The sequence below is a fragment of the Peromyscus maniculatus genome, chromosome 18 (assembly GCF_049852395.1).
Source record: "Peromyscus maniculatus bairdii isolate BWxNUB_F1_BW_parent chromosome 18, HU_Pman_BW_mat_3.1, whole genome shotgun sequence".
In the NCBI taxonomy this organism is placed as follows: domain Eukaryota; kingdom Metazoa; phylum Chordata; class Mammalia; order Rodentia; family Cricetidae; genus Peromyscus; species Peromyscus maniculatus.
This window is the reverse complement of record NC_134869.1, coordinates 26,941,964-26,956,353: the sequence shown is the minus strand read 5'-3', so window position 1 is coordinate 26,956,353 and position 14,390 is coordinate 26,941,964. Positions and strand designations below refer to the sequence as shown.

General features: G+C 35.1%; 1 protein-coding gene across 3 annotated transcripts in view; it reads right to left on the bottom strand.

Moving 5' to 3' along the window:
- The window catches only part of Mgat4c (MGAT4 family member C), a 675,471-nt gene that overhangs the window by 422,069 nt on the left and 239,012 nt on the right, over positions 1-14,390 (bottom strand). The window contains exon 3 of one of the 3 annotated variants that reach the window (XM_076553844.1): positions 3,009-3,068. The exons of the other annotated variants lie outside the window; for them this stretch is intronic. The gene's annotated coding sequence lies outside the window, so the exon portion shown is untranslated. The remainder of the gene's footprint in view (positions 1-3,008; positions 3,069-14,390) is intronic. 3 annotated transcript variants of the gene reach the window in all.

The following is a 14,390-nucleotide window of genomic DNA, read 5'->3' as shown; positions in this document are numbered from 1 at the left end:
TTCTTTTACATTCATGGTTAGTAGATGGAACAGATGGTGAAAAGCTCAGTTTAAACTAATATGGGCATTAAAATAATTGATAATGCATGCATTCCTTGATGTGGTAGAAGTTTAATTCAGTATAAAATAAGCTTGTGGCTTTCTAGAATATATTAAAGACGATGTACCCTCAGACATAGTTTGTTTATATGAAGAAACTTGCTACCACGAGTGTTATTCATAAGCATTTTAACATACAGAATGCATCCATGTATTCAATAAATAATGTTGACTGAGTACCTGTAATTTGAAGTAGTTGCTTTACATCACATTGCACAGGGAGATATTTAGACATAGTATCTGGCTTGAAGGTAAGAGTCTGCTCAGGCAGAGAAGTGGGAGAGGCCAAATAGCACTCAAGTGATGTGGAAAGTTTATAGCTCTTCAGTATGTAATGGCTCACTGAGTGGTATTGTCATGGGGAATGAAAATACAGTTACCAAACTATGTTAATAGCTTACAATGGAGCCTAGAGCAGACTACCTGCCCCTTTGTGTAGGTTGGGGAACTGGAAAAAAAAAAAGGAACGTATGCTTCAAATATTTTTTTACCTCTTTTCCTTCAAGTAATTGAAAAGGAATTCAGAAAACAACAACCACAAAATAATATTGATTAACATTTGAAACACAAAAAGGCCATTTCCTATAAGGAAGCACTCTATAGCATTAATATTCTAGAGATTTTTTTCTTGAATGTTATTGTATACTAAATAGATAATTCATTCCTTACCTTTATAAAATTTTATTCAGAACAAACTGTAGTAAATCATATATTATTCTAAGTTTTAATATGGAATTTCCTTTTGTCTATAGTCCTTTTGATGGGCTATTATCATTGGCATGGCCCTACTTAGGACCATCTTAATGTAACTAACGGCCACTTATTTGCAAACTCCTGACCACACAACAAAACTACACTTACAGTTTTCATTCTGCATATCTTCCCTGACATAAAAGCAAGAATAACTTCAAATCAAGCATATTAATTTAGAAACACTGAGTTTTTGAATAATATTTTACATCCTTATTCCAATTCCTTGCTGAATATTTACCAAAAATGTAAGCATAGGAATTAGTCACTTAATAAAAGACAGAATAATGCTTACTCCTCATTAATTAAATACATTATTTCTTTACTTAAATGATTTGTTCTTTAAAATGCTTAATGATATGTGTGCATGTGTATATTGAGTGAGGGTTGATGGCACAAGATCAGAACTGGTCATTGGACCCCTTGGAACTAGAGTTACAGTCAACTGTGAGCTGTTCAACGTGGATGTTCGGAACCAAACTCTGGTCCTATACAAGAACAGGGGATGTTCTTAGTCATTGAGCAATCTCTTCAAACATGACAAGCTAACTTTAAATCTGCATGGATTGATGTAGGGCTTAAGGGAAAAAGTAATGACTGAGAAGTTCAGAATGGCATTCTGCAAATAGTTCATTTAAATCAATACGTTATCCTTCCTTTGATTCCCTAGTTATATATACTTGTTTGTGTGGTTTCAGAATTTTTGTTTCTTCAGAATATAGCAATGTAGAGTTAACGAAATGTTCATTTAGCCAGCCTTCTCTCTGAGTGCTTTTTAACTTTGTGCAGCATCTAGCTTCTTCCCAGGTGTTGTGAGCCTGGAAGATGGCACTGCTTCTAGGAAATCTACATTATTTCATCTACGATAACTCACTGAATATTCTAAGCAGAAATTACCAGGTGATTTGGAGAACACAGGGCATGTTCAGTATGGAGTGTGCCATAGATGGCTCCTGCTGAGGCTTCTGTTAATCTAATGAAACTCTCTGAAGGTGGAGGCAAATTGTTTACTTAAAAACATTAAAATGTCATTTTGCAGTATGTTAAGTATCAAAGAAAGAGCATTGGGAATACAGAAAATTGCATCTGCTCATTTGAAAGTGATTTTATATTGAAGTCACTCAATATGGAAGTCATGATCATTGAAACATGTGCACCTGCTTGTATTTGATTGTAACATCACAGTCTCCAACCACCATCTATATTCTCCATGTACATCTAATTCATCTGCACCTCAAATTTGCCTTGATGATGTTACATTCAAATTCATGCAGATGTTCAGAGAATATGTTTATGAAAATACAGCCTTAAGTATGTAGTCCATCTAAATTTTCAGAGTTTAACAGCCTCATCTATGCAAATATATTATTTTTTTCCAAATAAATATTTATTTGCTTATTTAAATCAATATTTTGTAAAGAGAACCTACTCCATGACAATACTGAGTTAACATTTGGTAAATATCTGAATATTTATATTATCTATATAAAAGGAACAGAATAATTTTTGAACTCTAAAATCTTTTTTAATTTTGTAAATAAATTTATGTCTTTCACAAATAACTTATTATCACAATCTAAATAAATACACTATATTTGTATAATGCTTCACATTGTATGAAGCAAATTGATAAAATGTTATTTTGTCATGTAACTCATTCAGTTAGGTGATAGAGGTAGTGTTAACCTGGTATTGCAGTGAAAAAATTAGGTCAGAATAGTAGGGCAATTTACCAACATTTAAGTACAAATAAGTGGCAGACCCAAAGATCAACCTGAGTGTTCTCTACCCAGGCTCTAGATTTTTTATTATTTTTTTTTATTAAGAAAATATTTTTATTCATTTTTCACACCAATCAAAGATTCTCCCTCTTTCCTCCTCCTACCCCTCTAGCTTCCTCCTCCCAACCCACCCCCTATTCCCTCCTACAAGAAGATAAGGCTTCCCATGGGGAGACTTCATGGAGATAGAGAGAAACCTGGTGCTAGGAAACTTCCCAGGAATTCACAAGGACGACCCCAGCTTAGACTACTAGCAATAGTGGAGAGGGTGCCTGGGCTGGCCTACCCTGGTAGTACCATGCTCTAGATTTTATGGTGCTGTAAAACATGTGCCACAAAACAAGTGATGGCTGCTAGAATCATGAGACATTCACCTACCAAGAAAGAAATCCAGGAAGAGACTTTCCACTTCTTCAAAACTTGAAATTGATTACAGACCTAAATAAAATAAAATAAAAAATACTCCTATAAAATAATGGGCACAAACTGTGATGACATCAATCATCATGATGACTTTCAGATACACAACTAAAATTAGAAAACCTAGAAATTGATATGATGTACATGAATAAAATTACATTATTTCTGATCTTCAAATAACATTATATATACATATATATTATATGTTATATATATATATATATATATATATATAACATAATCAAAACATCACTCAAAAGACATCAGGTAAAAATGTAATATAAATATTGTACAAAGAACTGTAAGAATTCAGCAACAAAAAATAGCTCCGTCACAAAGCGGCCATCAATTGTAGGCAGATCAAAGATAGGCAGGTGGTGGAAAAACATGAGAAGGTCTAAAGCCTATGTTGTCAGAGAGTTGCAAATCACACTGAGAGATAACATTACCTGCAACAGAATGACCACACTGCAGAATGATCATGCCACAAATGCTACTTAGTGTTTGGGGCGGTAAGAATTCTCATTCATCACTGATGAGAAGGAAAACTCATATAACCCCTGTAGAACAGTTACATAGTTTATTAAAAATGTTTCTATATTTTATAATATGATTTAACATTTATTCTCCACAATATCCTACTAGACATACTGAAAATTTATTCCCCTTGAAAGAGCCTCCATGCAAATAGTTATGGTACCCTCATTTATAACTTGTTAGACTGAGAATAAATCAAGTGGTGTTTTTGTGGGTTACTAGACAGGTTAAATGTATGACATATGGACAATGGGATTTTATTGAGCACTAAATGGAAATGAGATATCAGGCGACAGAATTGCATGGGAAGTCTAAACTAATAGACACATTATTAAAATGTAACAGGCAAACTGGAATGGTCCTATTCTGTGTGACTTTAAGTAGAGAATATGATAGAAAAGGTAAACTAATGGAGCCAGTAAAAAGATAAGGGGCTGTGAGAGGTTAAAGAGGTCCAGAGGAAAGAGAACTCAAGGAAGATTATTGGAGCACAACCCTGTTGGTTTTTAGAAGTTAGTATAGTTTGTTGAAACTCACAGAATAAAGTCTGTATGACTATATAGGTTAAACACTTCTAACTAAATGTGTTACTCTGATGAAAATCTTAATATTCTCTACCTAAAATTAAGATCTCCCACAGCAAAACCATTTTGTGATAATTGATGATAACACATCTCAGTATTCTTGCAGTCAAAACTTTCTGCCCCATCTTTGACCTGCTGGAATGAGCAGAGACTGGTCCAACAGAACTATAACTGCAGGATCTCAATGCCTAGAGCAAAAACAGGATATCTTAGAGGAGTTCTATAAGGGCCCAGCCCAGGAATGATGGTGTGCCGGAAACCAGAGGCCTTGAACCAAACCAATGATTCATTGAAATGAACATTGTGCTTTGGTGGAGCTAATTGGACAAAAAAGGATATACTGCATGACACTCCACAGCTCCTGACGACACTAAGATGAATGAAGAGTTGTTGAAAAGATGGAGGAGCGAGGTGGGGTTTCTTTTTGTTGCTTTGTTTTGTTTTTCATTAATTTGGGAGAGGGGCATACTGCAGGGGTGAGGACCAGATAAGAAGGGTCTGGGAGGTGAGTAGGATTGGGGGTGCATGATGTGAAATTTCTGAAGAATCAAAAAAGAATTATGTTAAAAAGAAACAAAACCTCTGTCCTAATCTCAGACATATTCTTAACTCATGTTGCACAATTCTAACATGAATTCCTCTTGGATTTATTCTAAATGTATTTTTTCAAGAAGTTAATGAGTTATTAATTCTTTCATGATGTTGTTTTGCCCAAAAGTCACAGAAATGCCCTGATATCTTCTTGAGGTTTTGAACTGATGTCTGCTCCTCATCCCTCCTACCACTCATCCACACTGTACCTCAGTACCAGAGTCAACACACGTTTTAAAGTGTAAGTTGATTAAACAGTCCTTTTGCAGAATGGGTAACTGTTAACTCTCTGCTTTAAAGTCAGGTCTTTACTCTTACAATGACATAAAATATGAAGCACTGTGCCCTATTCACAACAAAATATAAATCCTTTGCCTCCTCTCTGGCTACTTCTCAACCTATTCATATATTTATACCACTTTCAATTTTACTATGCTGATAGGATAAAAATGATATAATTGACAATAGCTTCTCACCAGACACTAATCACAGGCCAAGGATAGTATAATATCTGGAAAAATGAAGAAAAATATTCTAGAACAGATTCCACATGCAGCAAAATACCTTTTGGCAGGTATAGTGATAACAAAACTACTTCTGTGAATATAAAGCAAAAATATCTGTTGCCAGTAAACTTGGGATGTTTTTCCATTAGACTGAAAATTCTAAATGTTCTGCCATAACAAATGTCATACTATTTATGCTGGAGAAACATTAACTGTGTAACGATAAATATTTTTAACCTTAAGAACAATCTTGGATATTGTCTTTTAAAATAATCACTGCAAAGAAAGACTAATAAATACAATTTTACAATCACAAAAAAATCTGTTAAATTCTAAATTAAAGCAAAAAAAAATACAGTAGGAGTAAGAGCTGTCACATGACAGAGGAGCTATTCCTTGAGAGTAAATAAGAAACAGTGGGAAAGGCAGGCAATGGATACTACGTATTTTCTTGTAGTTCACTTAGCTAGGTAGACAGTCAGCAAACTATCAAAAAATTACCTTTAAAAAAAAAAAATAAAAAAAAAAAGCCGGGCGGTGGTGGCGCACGCCTTTAATCCCAGCACTCGGGAGGCAGAGCCAGGCGGATCTCTGTGAGTTCGAGGCCAGCCTGGGCTACCAAGTGAGCTCCAGGAAAGGCGCAAAGCTACGCAGAGAAACCCTGTCTCGAAAAACCGAAAAAAAAAAAAATTACCTTTAATGATGAATGATAAAATCACTAGATCAATATTTTGAGTAGGATTTTGTCTTAAGATGTGAGATACATAAGCCAGGATTCCTGCTCACAGTGGACTGTGCCCCCTCACATCAACCATTCATGAAGAAAATGCCTCAAAGACTGGTCTGAAGGCCAATCTGATGGAGACATTTTCTCACCCTTACTCCCTCTTCCCAGGTGACTCAAATTTGTTTCAAGTGGAAAAAATACTAATCACTACACCTAATTATTCTTTAGCTCATTATTTATACAGTTACATATCTGGCTAATAGTTATGGAACAAGCCAATAAATAGTGTTCTTCTATGATTTTTGCTTCTGTTCTTGTTTCCAGGTTCTGGCCCTGAACTCCGGCCCTGAATTTCCCGAATGATTGACTGTACCTGGAAGTATAAGATGAAATAAATTCTTTTTTCCACAAAAAAAGATTTGAGATACAGATTTTTCATCATACAAGTTTATATATCAAAGCAAGAATCTTACAGATAAAATTGGCACAACTAAGTAAAATACTTATAAGATTACTTATAAGATTATAAGACTACTCATAAGAAAATCGTGTATAATTTAGAATGTGAAGTTCAAGAATTCTCTGCCCCCATGATTGCTGAAAAAATATCAAAGCATTGCAAGAAAGACTAATTGAAATGACAGAAAGAACAATTAATTATATTACTTTGAAATATTACAAGAATATATATTACCATATCACTTACTATATTTTGAGATAAGCACTTCTATTTCTTTCCATAAGATAGTGATACTCACACTTTTCAGGTTTAACAACAACAACAAAAAATCTCAAACAAAGCATCAAAAGTTTGAGAATGCAGATCACTTTGGGATGAGACGATGAGAACTTTTCATAACCAATGTTGTTCAGGCATCATGGGTCATACTATCTGTATTAGACCCTGGTGTATTTATTTAAAAACATTTATTCTACAGCAGGAGCTAGAAATTCCCAGCAGAGGATGAATTGAAAAACAAAATAGTGTCAAAGACCTCTCTTTGTGGATGTATAATGACATTCTCCCTTCTGTCATTCTCCCAAAGTCTCCCCAGGATAGGCTGTGATAATGAGATCTCTTTCTCTAGCAAACACAAAGTCAGGGACAGACATATTGAAACCTCCCTCTTGACTAGAAGTAATTAAGTACCTGAATTATAGATACACACACTTACGTCTGGGGAGATTAAGCTAATTTTATGAATTGTGTAAGTGGAAAGGCTGTCAGTTTTCCTGAAGATTAATATTCTGGCCATTAAGCTTTGTTCTTCCCTTGTATAAATGCTTATTGTTTAAGAACCAATACAGGCTTTCCACTGTGGAATATGGAATACGGTCAGTTCAAAGTTGAATCAATAGTATCCATCCTTTTTATAAGATGTATGCAGATATAATATAAATGTTATCCATTTACTCTTCACTGTACATTCTCTTCACTGTATATTCTCAGATTCTTTCATTTTCATTCTAAAAATAGTTATATGAGAATTATGTTAAAAAACATGTAAAATAACTAAGCACCCTCAAATATGTAAAATATAAATCCCCCCAAAAATTATTTTATTTATGTATTTATTTTACTTATTATTTATCTACTTATCTATTTATTTGCCTCTTTTGGTTTTTTGAGACAGCGTATCTCTGTGTAGCGCTGGCCATCATAGACCACTCTGTGTAGACCAGGCTGGCCTTGAATTCACAGAGATCTGCTGGTGTCTGCCTGCTGTGTGCTGGGGATTAAAGGTGTGTACCACCATCTGGCTCAGGCATTCTTTCTTAACTGCATTGATTTTTATATCTATTATAAAATGATAAGTCCATGTAATTAAAATAATGCAACTTAGAAATAAAGACATAAGTTACTAGTCAGCATGTTTCCTCTCAGCTTCTCGATGTTCCTACTTATTTGCTGTGTAATTTTTAATAAATTTAAACTTGTTAAAAATTAGCTCTCCCAAGTGGAAAATATATAGAATGTGTTCAATATCTCAACGGTTTGTTTAGCTATTAACTGAGAGTATAAAATGTACTTACTGTAATCCTAAGAACGTATTTTATAAATCTAAATGGAATTTGAAGGAAAAAATAGATTGGAAATGGCCTCTCCCACTCTTGAGAGTAATTTTTAACTTTCTGTTAATAAATCATAATAGATCTATGTCCTCCTATTCAAAAATGTACTACAAAGATAATTGCATAGAATATTAAATATAGTAATTTCTACAAAATTACATGATCTTTTAAATCATATTCAATTTGAAATTCAGGGAAATTTTTTTATTAAATTGATATCTTTATTACCATTAGGATAGATATTTGAAGTAACTCTGGTGTGATTTTAACTAAGTAAATTATTGATAATTAATTTTATAACATCATGAAAAGAGAAAAATTATAGAAGATAAGTTCCACATATTTCAGAGCCAGTATATAATATCTTTGAAGGTATTCATATATTTCTTGAAATTCTTAAAATTACATATAATCTCTTTCAATGGATATCAGCACATAAGAAATGGAGAAACTCATTCCATATGCATTTTGAATACTAGAAGTATAAATTGACACAAAGTAAGTATAACAAATTGACTTAATTTCATACCTATTCATTACTTTCTATCATCTCCAAGAGTTACTGTATAGTCCTTATAGACAAAGAATTTAATTTTTTAATGCCTCAGTTGATTCAATTCTCAAAGAATATTTTACTCTTATTTACACATATTTTAAAGAAACTGAGAATTATATATTTAAGGAACCCCCTAAAGGCATCCAGCTAGTAAGCAAAGTGAGAATGAAGTAAATCCATGATTTCTAGAAAAAATTTTAATTAATTCTAATTTTAATATAAAGTATTTTCTTTTTCCTAACTAAATGAATTTCAACATGCCCTAAATATCAATTTTAAATTTTTAATATTGCATACTTGAAAGGCATCTGAATATTAAATACTAAATCAACATAATCTCCCTGTTTCATACATGGATCCTTACAGAATCAGTAAATGCATGTCAGCACAATCAAATAGGAAACTAATTCAAACCTCAAATAACTTGCTAATTCCAATCAACAAACCTACTAATCTTACCAATTCTAGGTATTTTGAGGCATGCATGTTTGAAAACTAGGTTGTTATTTTCTCTTTCAAAGAGAGAGCTATCCAATAAAATATAAAATGTTCTAAATGAATCTTTGCACTAAAAAATTAGTGTAAAGGTTTAATAAAATGAGTCAACAGTTCAGTTGTCTTGGTACATTTTGTCTCTTACTAGATTAAAATGAAAACAAATTATTCTGTTATGGAAGAAGTTGGTACACACATAAAGATCCAATAAAAAGTCACAAGATCATTACCTTTATCTATACATTTTATGCTTGCAATTTCTTGGTGGATGACAGTTGTTTATTAAGTGGATATGATGATGGAAAGAAGTATTAAGAGATGACTGTGTGACAAGTGAAATTGATAATCCTTGTTAACAGAAATCTCTCTGCAGTTTATGGTGCTCTTAGTAAGGACAATGACTCTGTCATAGAACAGGAAGATAGTCTGTTCATTTTAAGTTTCTTGCATCATGCTGCAATTGTTGCTATTAGAAATCTCTTCATACTGATATTGTCAAAACTGACAGCAAAGAAGCCACCAAATTGCAAGAAAAGAATAGAAAATAAATGTAATCATAAACTGGACATGATTATAACTAAAATTTGAACATCCTAATGCCTGTTTACATTTTTTTTTGGTTTTAGCATTACCTATGGAAAATTATAAAAATCAAAATTATCACTTGACCAATAATATAACAATACCTAAGATAAAGAATGAAAAACATAATTTACATAAGCATAGGTTTAATGAATAAAATTAATGTCCAAGCTTTTCTGATTCAAATCCATACATATTTTGAAAAAAACTGACATTCAGAATGTTATTAAGTTACATGTGGAAAATATTTCATAAAGAATACACTAATGAGCATTTCCTTTATGAGTGCCTGCAATTGCAGTTTCTTCTGAAAATGTTTCTATATTTCTTAAAGGGCGAGGGTCAAGGGAAAGAGAGCTTGGGGGAGTGCGAGATCCCAGCTGGATCAAGAACAGAGAGGGAGAACAAGGAATAGAAGACCATGGTAAAGGAAGACCACATGAGAATAGGAAGAAGCAAAGTGCTAGAGAGGCCCACAGAAATCCACAAAGATGCCCCCACAATAAACTGCTGGCAGTGGTTGAGAGACAGCCGGAACTGACCTACTCTGGTGATAGGATGGCCAAACACCATAATTGTCATGCTAGAAACCACATCCAATGACTGAGGGAACTGGATGCAGAGATCCATGGCCAGGCCCCAGGTGGAGCTCCAGAAGTCCAATTGGCGAGAAAGAGGAGGGTTTATATGAGCGAGAATTGTTGAGACCAAGGGTGGATAAAGCACAGGGACAAATAGCCAAACAAATGGAAACACATGAACTATGAACCAATGGCTGAGGGGCCCCCAGGTGGATCAGGCCCTCTGAATAGGTGAGACAGTTGATTAGCTTGATCTTTTTGGGAGGCATCCAGGCAATGGGACTAAGTTCTGTGCTCAGTGCATGAGTTGGCTGTTTGAAACCTGGGGCTTATGCAGGGACGCTTGGCTCAGCCTGGGAGGAGGGGACTGGACCAGCCTGGACTGAGTCTACCAGGTTGATCTCAATCCTCGGGGGAGAGTCTTTGCCCTGGAGGAGATGAGAATGGGGCGTGGGCTGGGGGGAAGGGAAGGGAGGCAGGAGGGGGGAGAACAAGGGAATCCGTGGTTGATATGTAGAATTAAATTATATTGTAAAATAAAATAAAATTATAATAAAAAGCAGTAAAGGATGATGATTTGTGATTTTTGAAGAAAAATGTAAGAAACAAATATGTATACCTTTTTAAATGCATTGGCAATATTTGAGGAAAGTAGTATAGAAATAATAAGTGATTTTTATTTAACTATAATCAGTTATTAATTTTTTAAATTTATGTCTATATATAAGCATGAACAAATATAGATCACGATGCATGTATTAGAGATGAATATATAGATTTTAGAAACACGCATATGCACCATGTATATTCTAAGAACAGTGTAAATGAAGCCAATTTGTTTTTTTTATTTAGTAGCTACCATTACACTGACCATCTTTTGCAGTTCTAGCTTAAATAATTACCTTACTATTATTATGATTTTTTATCCCATATTTTTTGTTTGTTTGTTTTTTGAGACAGGGTTTCTCTGTATACTTTGCGCTTTTCCTAGATCTCGCTCTGTAGACCAGGCTGGCCTCAAACTCACAAAGATCCACAGAGATCTAATCAAAGGTAGCTGCCCACCGCTGGGAAAAGACCTGCCTATGCCTCCCGAGTGCTGGGATTAAAGGCGTGCACCACCACCGAGTGGTTATCTCATTATTTTTGAATAAATAATTTCGCCTGTTTGCTCTACAACATTGCCCTCTGTATAGATTTTTCTGGCAATAAACTTATGGAAAAATTCATATCCCATGAACCTCAAGATCTCTTGTATAACTATTTCCACTGAGATAGAAATACTCCATTCTGAAGAGAAACTTCTTAAACAGTAAGATTAAACACTCAAAAAGGGTTTAGGAAGTCCCTGAAACTGACTAGACCCACTAGGCCCCTTCCTAAGAGTAAACAAGCCAAGCTGCTAAGAGTCACTTTTAGACAGGATAAGCCACAAAGAAGACTCTGAGACCAGACCTGCTGCCTGGAAGAAGCAGAAACCAGTTGAGCTCCATGGAAGAGGTTTACAACAATTAAATCAATTGGAGAGGATACTCTCCAATCTTTTGATTTGTCTTCAGGTGGTAGAGTGTACTCCAGGTTCCCAGTTTTTGTGAGCTATCTTCCATGCTGAGGTAAACTTGAGGGATACCACTATCTTTCATTCACTTTTGATCCTGTTAGTGACCCCAGGAATACTCATGGTTCACTGCGTTCAACTTTGGTGGTAGCTACTTTGATCCATGGTGGGCTCCCTCTCTGGGGTGAATAGATCTGTGTGTTTGTGCTGTCTCTCCAGGAAACATTTCATAACATAACAACATCATGAAAATTGGTAATAGTCATAGGCAACTGGTTGTAAACTGTATGCTAGAAGGTCTTTAGGCTGGCAGCTCTTCTCAACATTAACAGCCTGTAAAGGAACAGGCTTACCTGAGTCATGTCTCTATTCTTGGGATAGGTGTTGTCACAAGCTGCTGCAAAGGCTCATCAGGGTAGTTTTCTAGATCTGACTATGGGAACCTAAAACCCTTTTGACAGCTATCTGTTATAATTTCTTTATGTTGCCATGATCACATACTCTGATGGAAAAACCACCTGAGGAAGGAAAGGGTTCATCATTTTACATCCCTGTGTTACAGCCCATCACTGTGGAAAGACAAAGTCAAGAATGCACACAATTACCAGTCATATCCACAGAGAGAAAGGAATGCACTCATGCTGCCAGTTGGTTGCTACTCCTCCCATAGCTTTCACCGATTACAGAGTTTAGGACCCAGTCTAGGGAATCATGTCAGCCACCATGACTGTGTAAATACTAATCAAGAGACTTTTCCAAACACATATGCATCAAACAACGTAATCTGGATAATTCCTCAATTAAGACTCTTCCCCGAGTGGTTTGAGGTGGTTTCAAGTTGACAGTTAATACTAACCAGCAAGCTATCTAATCAAAGGTAGCTGCCCACCGCTGGGAAAAGACCAAGAGCCCCCAAAAATCTTCTTATTCTAGAGGGTCATTCAAAACACTGCAAAGCCTGCCTGAAGTGTAGATCAGGACAGTAGTCCTTTGGTTATTTTCTGTTTTCACCCTGTGAAAGTGTACCAATAAAGTCTGGTTTTCTTTACTCCCGCATTGTCTCCTGAGAAGTCCTTCAGTGAAGATGAGGTGTATTTAGGTGACCACAGTTCAGGTGGGTTCAGAGAGAATTGATCATATTTTATCTTGCTTTCTTTGAAAGACTATGATTATTTTTAGGTATATCTATATTCATAATATTCAATTTGTCATTGAATTTATCATTTACTTTGATTGTCTTTTATTCTAACAACAGTTTATGTATTAGTTTACTTTGTCTTTACTGAAGAGAGGCATTCGATTCCTCTTTCTTTTGGTTATTGTTTGAGTGGGGTATTGTTTTATATTTTCTTGTCAACCTTGTGTGTCTATGAATACCAAACTTGCCTGCTATTAGTGAAGTATATTATTGTAGAAAGCTATTCTCCTATTTGGGGGAAGTGGGGTATTAAATGCACATACAGTAATATTGATATAACTTTTGATACAGTATATTGTTTGCTGTTTGTTTGCTTTGCATATAGTATCTGTTTGCCCTCTGTTTTCTTTTTCTTTTTCTTTTTCTTTTTTTTCGAGACAGGGTTTCTCTGTGTAGCTTTGCGCCTTTCCTGGAACTCACTTGGTAGCCCAGGCTGGCCTCGAACTCACAGAGATCCGCCTGGCTCTGCCTCCCGAGTGCTGGGATTAAAGGGGTGCACCACCACCGGCTGGCGGAGGGATAGCTCAGCCGTTAAAGGCTAGGCTCACAACCAAAAATATTGCCTTCTGTTTTCTATTATTACTTTTTAAAATGAATATTTTCTAATATATTAAAGTCTTCTTTATTGTATTTTACTCTATATTTTTTGGGATTTTTTTTGTTTGTTGGTTTGTTTGATTTGATTTGGTGTGTGTGTGTGTGTGTGTGTGTGTGTGTGTGTGTGTGTGTGTCTGTTCTTAGGAACACCACTAACATTCTGTCTCTTAATAGTCTCTACTTGAGATCAGACCCAATTTAATTCATCTGTTATATTTAAACCTTGCTGCTACTTATTCAACTGGATATTTTGGTCAAATGATCATATAGATGTATCTCTGCATTACTAGGATCATTGTATCTTCTGTTCATTGCCAAGTTTATCTATTGTCATTTGGGAACATACTTAATCAATCCTTAGATTTTACTTACTGTTTTCATAGATACAAAGATTTTGGTATCTGTGAGGAAAAGGGGACTTACCAGGTCTTTTCTGATTATGAGAGCATGGACATGAATGTGATGTCCTATGTTTCTGAGTATATGTGAATTTTAACATCCTGTAGGGATTTTATTTCCCAGATTTCATCTTGATCATTCTGATTATTATCTCCAATTTGTATCCTCCATCTATATCATGCATGAATTTAATCAATTTTGTCGAATAGCATCCCCAGGGAAAAAGCTTTTCTGCCATGGCCACCCTTTGAGATATTGAAAGTCAAGGCTAATTTGCAAATGAGTCTCCAGGGAACTATCAGACATGCGGTTTTGAAGGAAGCCGGAAGTAGCATACAGCCTGCTGATTCTAACTT